This window comes from Oncorhynchus nerka, linkage group LG19, assembly GCF_034236695.1.
Source record: "Oncorhynchus nerka isolate Pitt River linkage group LG19, Oner_Uvic_2.0, whole genome shotgun sequence".
Lineage (NCBI taxonomy): Eukaryota > Metazoa > Chordata > Actinopteri > Salmoniformes > Salmonidae > Oncorhynchus > Oncorhynchus nerka.
Genome location: NC_088414.1, coordinates 26,906,489 through 26,912,457, shown reverse-complemented (window position 1 = coordinate 26,912,457; position 5,969 = coordinate 26,906,489). Strand labels below are relative to the sequence as shown.

The following is a 5,969-nucleotide window of genomic DNA, read 5'->3' as shown; positions in this document are numbered from 1 at the left end:
TATTCTGTCAGGGTGTTTCCATGGATACCAGAGACTCTTTCATTTACATTTAACATTTAAGTCATTTAGCAGACGCTCTTATCCAGAGCGACTTACAAATTGGTGCGTTCACCTTAAGACATCCAGTGGAACAGCCACTTTACAATAGTGCATCTAAATCTTTTAAGGGGGGAGGGGGTGAGAAGGATTACTTTATCCTATCCTAGGTATTCCTGAAAGAGGTGGGGTTTCAGGTGTCTCCGGAAGGTGGTGATTGACTCCGCTGTCCTGGCGTCGTGAGGGAGTTTGTTCCACCATTGGGGGGCCACTTTCCACATGCATGCCTTCAAACTACCATAAAACCCTTACATTTTGCCCTTGCCTAAGGAAATGTTTGAGGGGCTCTGTGCAACAGCCTTAATTCTCTTCGGTAAGGGAAAGTTATTCCTTAAGGCAAACCCTTAATGAGGTGTGTCTAATTAGCATAATAAAAACATCCCAATAACAACCAGTCGGTTTAAACGAGATACAGTATCTGTTTTTTTCACTGCATGTGCCAATGTCGCACTTCCGCATCTGTAGTGAAAGGTGACAAGAGCTAGAATGGTGTTTGTCAGACCATGAGACATCCCGAAAATCATCGGTCTTCTAACACAATCGTCTGTAGCGCCCAAACAGTTTGGCCTACAAACTATTATGACGCCTCTGTGGAAAGGTAATATTCTTGCAAACACGTACATGTCGATGAGACTCATGAACACGATGGTGCTCTCCATTTTGCTCTACGACCCACACACTAATATGACCCCTCTGTGGAACGAGACTCATGAACATGTCAGTTGTTCAGCTCTGACTCGTCTGAAGGTCCCCCCAGTTGAAATAATTAATGGAAGTATATATGGAGACTGTTTAGTTCCAAAAATACGTGTTTAAATACATATTAAAAAAATGTTTACTGACCTTATATCTCTCAGATATAGGACAGACACTTCAGAACAAACTTCCTTTAGAATTTTTGGGGACAATCTGTTGTTCCATGTAGTGAATCTGTTATTTAATGTGTTTGTATGGGCTAATAGCAATAATGTCCCCCCCAAAATGTCATCAAATCATTTGTTATATATATTTTCTATGATACTTCAAGGGGTCTTAAAATTCCAAATCAAATCGCTAAATGATCCTTTGTATGAGCGTCTTAAAACAATTCCATATAGCTTAGACAGAGCTTAGTCTGTAGAGGGTTAACGGAAACACTATGTTTTATGGAACCGGGCCCTGAGCTGACTGCAATTAAGGACAATTGCATTTACTGTAAGTTTATTTATGGCCTGGGTGACAGACATTTTCTGTTTCAAGACAAGGCATGACAACTAACATGGAATTGGCTAGCTATAGCAAAAATATACTGTCTGGAATCCAGGCTATCATATCACTCTTAAACAAATTTACCAGTCATTGACTGTCTTCTCCGACTATTTTCTGGGTCCATGTTCCTTTTGATTTTGTTGTTTCGCCACATTTTAAATAATGTTATCTGGTAGTTGTCTGGGTTAATATACTGTACTGTGTCATGCCTGACAGTGCCTACACCTTAAATAAAAAATACATTGGCAAGTCACTTTTAAATAACATTTTTAGATTGAATTGTATAGTAGAAACATAGGTCATTAACATTGATATGCACAAACCGATAAAAATTAATTCCATTAGTTTTGTGTCACCTCTGTTCTTGTGTGGATGACTTTACATAAGTCCTTGCCTACAGTGGTGGAAAAAGTACCCAACTGTCATACATGAGTAAAAGTAAAGATACCATAATAGAAATAGCCACCCGGTAAAATACTACTTGAGTAAAAATATTTGTTTTAAAATATACTTAAGTATCAAAAGTAAAAGTATAAATAATTTCAAATTCCTTATATTAAGCAAACCAGATGGCACCATTTTATTGTTTTTTTAAATTGACATAAAAGCCAGGGGCACACTCAGACATCATTTAGAGGCAGTAGGGATGACCAGGGATGTTTGTGAATTTTACTATTTTCCTGCCCTGCTAAGTATTCAAAATGTAACGAGTACTTTTGGGTGTCAAGGCAAATGTATGGAGTAAAGTACAATATTTGTCTTCAGGAATGTAGTGAAGTAAAAGTAGTCAAAAAATATAAATGGTGAAGTAAAGTACAGATACCCAAAAAAACTACTTAAGTTGTACTTTACATCACTGCTTACAACGTACGGAGTGCAAATATCTGTTTAAAAGAGTTTGTGTGGGTACTTCTTTAACAATTTCATTTATATTATTCACTATTTGATCTACAAGGAGGTCACATGACAGAAACAAAGCAGTCTACAAATCCAGTGGACAAAAGCCATCAGGAAATGACTCCACGTTCTGATAAACAGCCAAACAAAGTGTCATAGTGCGAATGTCACATTCTACATTACGGCAGAACGGCTGAGTGTATCTCGGCAACACGTGAATGTGGGGGTGGTTGGGTTGATGTGAGCCAGTACATTCCAAATAGTGGGTCAGTTATTTATGCCGGGTTTTGGATAGAGCTGTTGGCAGTGACAGGAAGATGTCACGACACTAAAGGGTTTGGGAACCACTGATGTGAGGGAACCTATTCCCAGTGGAACTCTCCAGCCTGGCTGTTGACGCAGGAGTACATTATTTACAGGATCCCTGGATGACACTTCCAGATGTCCTTCTTTCCCCTCGGCCAACCTCCTAGAATCCATCCAACATAGCCCTGAGTGGACATGCTGCACCTATTAGGGATGAACACACACATTCAAGTAAATCCAGCCGGGGTAGTCACTGATTCACCAAGTAACTCCAGCCAGGGTAGTCACTGATTCCTGATTCACCAAATTAATCTGGCCAGGGTAGTCACTGATTCACCAAATTAATCCAGCCAGGGTAGTCACTGATTCACCAAATTAATCCAGCCAGGGTAGTCACTGATTCACCAAATTAATCCAGCCGGGGTAGTCACTGATTCACCAAATTAATCCAGCCAGGGTAGTCACTGATTCACCAAATTAATCCAGCCGGGGTAGTCACTGATTCACCAAATTAATCCAGCCAGGGTAGTCACTGAGTCACCAAATTAATCCAGCCGGGGTAGTCACTGATTCACCAAATTAATGCAGCCAGGGTAGTCACTGATTCACCAAGTTAATCCAGCCAGGGTAGTCACTGATTCACCACCAGTGGGTGTGCAGCAGAGAGAATAGCACCACCCTCTAGAAACCTTTACAGATCTATCAGTTAGCTGGGGAAATGATCGGCCTGGACACTTTCACCTTCGTCCAGTGGAGATGTTTTCTATGTTACTTTTTTTTAACCTCTGTATACATGAGTGTGACTGATCTGCACTGTCTGTTCTTCTCACCTGTGTTATGTGTCTGTCTGGCTCATCTGTGTCCAGGTAGTAGAAGGTGAGTTAGGACATGAAACGGAGAGAGAGGGCCTCTTGTTGGTGACATAATAAGAACATACTCTGTATTGTCTGACATATACCTTTATGATGTGTCCTGTATGTGTTACCTGGTCCCGATCCAGTATGTTACTACTGTGTAATTTCCAGTACTATGTGTTTTACCTGGTCTGGTCAGCGATGGTGCTGCTGTTTCTCTCCTGCAGTGTGAGGCTCTTCCCCTCTGGCTGATTGTCCTTGAGGAGGGCGTCTGTCACGATCGTTATAATGATTGGACCAAGGCGCAGCAGCGTGCATAGAGTTCCACATATTTTAATTAACCGAAACTCACTGAACAAAACAATAAAGCACAAACGAACCGTGACGCTACTGGTGTGCACACAAGCAACAAACTGTAGACAAGATCCCACAAATCACAATGGGGAAAATGGCTACCTAAATATGATCCCCAATCAGAGACAACGATAAACAGCTGTCTCTGATTGGGGACCATACCAGGCCAACATAAACCATTAATCACCTAGATGACCCACCCTAGTCACGATCACACCCCAACCAACACAGAGAATAAACAGCTCTCTATGGTCAGGGCGTGACAGTGTCTCTGTGGCCATTGGTTAGATGAGTATCTCTGTGTGCATTAGAAAGATGGCACTCGTTTCTGCAGGGACACAAAGATAGTTGTGGACGTGTGTCTCCACGCTAGCCCCATGCAGCACAGCAGCTCCTCATAGGCCCTGCGGAAGTTCCTGTTCAGGGCCGGGTACAGGATGGGATTGACAGCCGAGTTAAAGTAGCTCAGCAACAGCACCACAGAGAGGGCAGTAGCAGGGGGATTAGTATCTGCCCCGATGCCCATGCAGGTAAAGGTACAATAGTGAGGTATAACCAGCAGATAACTAAGGGCCCCAGAACTGCTGCTAGTGTCACTGTGGCCTTGTGCTGTGGCCGCCGCTGATGCTGTGCGTGCGTGCGATTGAAGCAGTGGCAGCTCGGATACGCCGTACCCGAATGGAAGGATGAAGACTGGAATGGAATGGAAGGTTTGAGAAACAGGTCAGCAGATGGACGACTGAGCGGATTACATTAATAAATGGATGCAACTCTAAGATCTACGACTAATTCTTCCAGTACTACTATTGATGCTCCAGACATAATTACTAGTATCACTTCTACCACTGGTAATGGTACTACTGCACAACAAGTATGGATAAGAAATAAAACACTAACCTGTTCACGTGCTATCCAAAAGATTCAGTGGTACGTATCGTACATGACCAGTAGTGGGAGGTAGACAGAAGCACGTAGTTGTTGTGCCACTCAAAGCGACAGGTGCGTCCCTCCACCTCGACCCAGTCCAGGTTCTGCATTCTGAAGTCACCCGTGTTCCAGCCCAGGTGGATGGGGAGGAAGGAAGTGGGGAAGTGACTCAGATGACAGTGATGGCCTGAGCTACCCGGGGAGGGGTGACCCTGCGGGGGCCGCATATCGGAGTTGAGATGGCCAGGTAACGGTCCACACTGATGGCCAGCAGGGTCAGGGTGGAGGCTGTACAGAGCATCACATCCAGAGAGATGTAGATGTTACAAAGGATGCCTCCCAGGAGCCAGTGTCCACTCAGCAGCTCCAGGGTGGCAGAGAGGATCAGCACCAGCAGACCCAGTAACAGATCCGTCACGGCTAGCAGAAGAAAGCCGTTAGAAATGCGACACAGGCGGCGGCTGAGCCCCACGGCCAAACACACCAGCATGTTCCCACAGATGGTCAGCACGATGAAGGACACTAGAAACAGCCAACGGAGAGCCATGTAGATCATGGTGTCCCACGTGTAAACGGTCGGTGGAGAAGCCAGCTACGACCTGGTCCATTTCGTTTCATGTATGTGACCTCATGAAAGACAATACAGCCACATTACCATAACTCTGTTTATACAGGTGCCTCTGTTATGAGGTTTGCATCTAATTATTGTATAAAATGAATGAGTAAAGATTAAACTATTTGTGAAATTATGTAATGCTATGATAAACCATTAAGTTGTGAGAATTGTATTCCCTTTAAAGATTAACTAAGTCATTGGCCCACCCCCATGAGCACAGCCATTATCTGGCTCATGGGACAGCCCTTTTCTACTGTTACAAATAAAAAAAACACCTGAAGAAATCCTCTTCAGACCATGCATATCTCAGTCAGCTGAGGGGGCAGAGGTTTGAGTAGAGACCCCAAAAACCTCAGTTTAAGCTAAGGTTGTAATGGTTGTTGAATTCCTAACCATACCACGTGGAGCATTGGCCACACGGGTGGAAAAGGTTCAACTCTGAGACTATCGATCCCGACAGAATAAGAGCAAATCTTAGATACTAATTACTAGTCTGCAGCTAGAAATTATGTCAACCTGGGATGTGAAGAGTGACAACCGCCGAAACACCTATTCTATAAGAACATTTCTGAATGGTACTCTGAAGTATCCATTCTAACCACCAAAGACGTCAGGGAAGCAGAGAAGTGCTCGGATTAGCTTTCCAAACAGAAGGACTGACGATTCCAACA

At 43.6% G+C, this 5,969-nt stretch overlaps 1 pseudogene; it reads right to left on the bottom strand.

Moving 5' to 3' along the window:
• Positions 1–3,583: 3,583 nt before the first annotated feature.
• On the bottom strand, positions 3,584–5,238 carry LOC115146926 (histamine H2 receptor-like; annotated as a pseudogene).
• Positions 5,239–5,969: the final 731 nt, after the last annotated feature.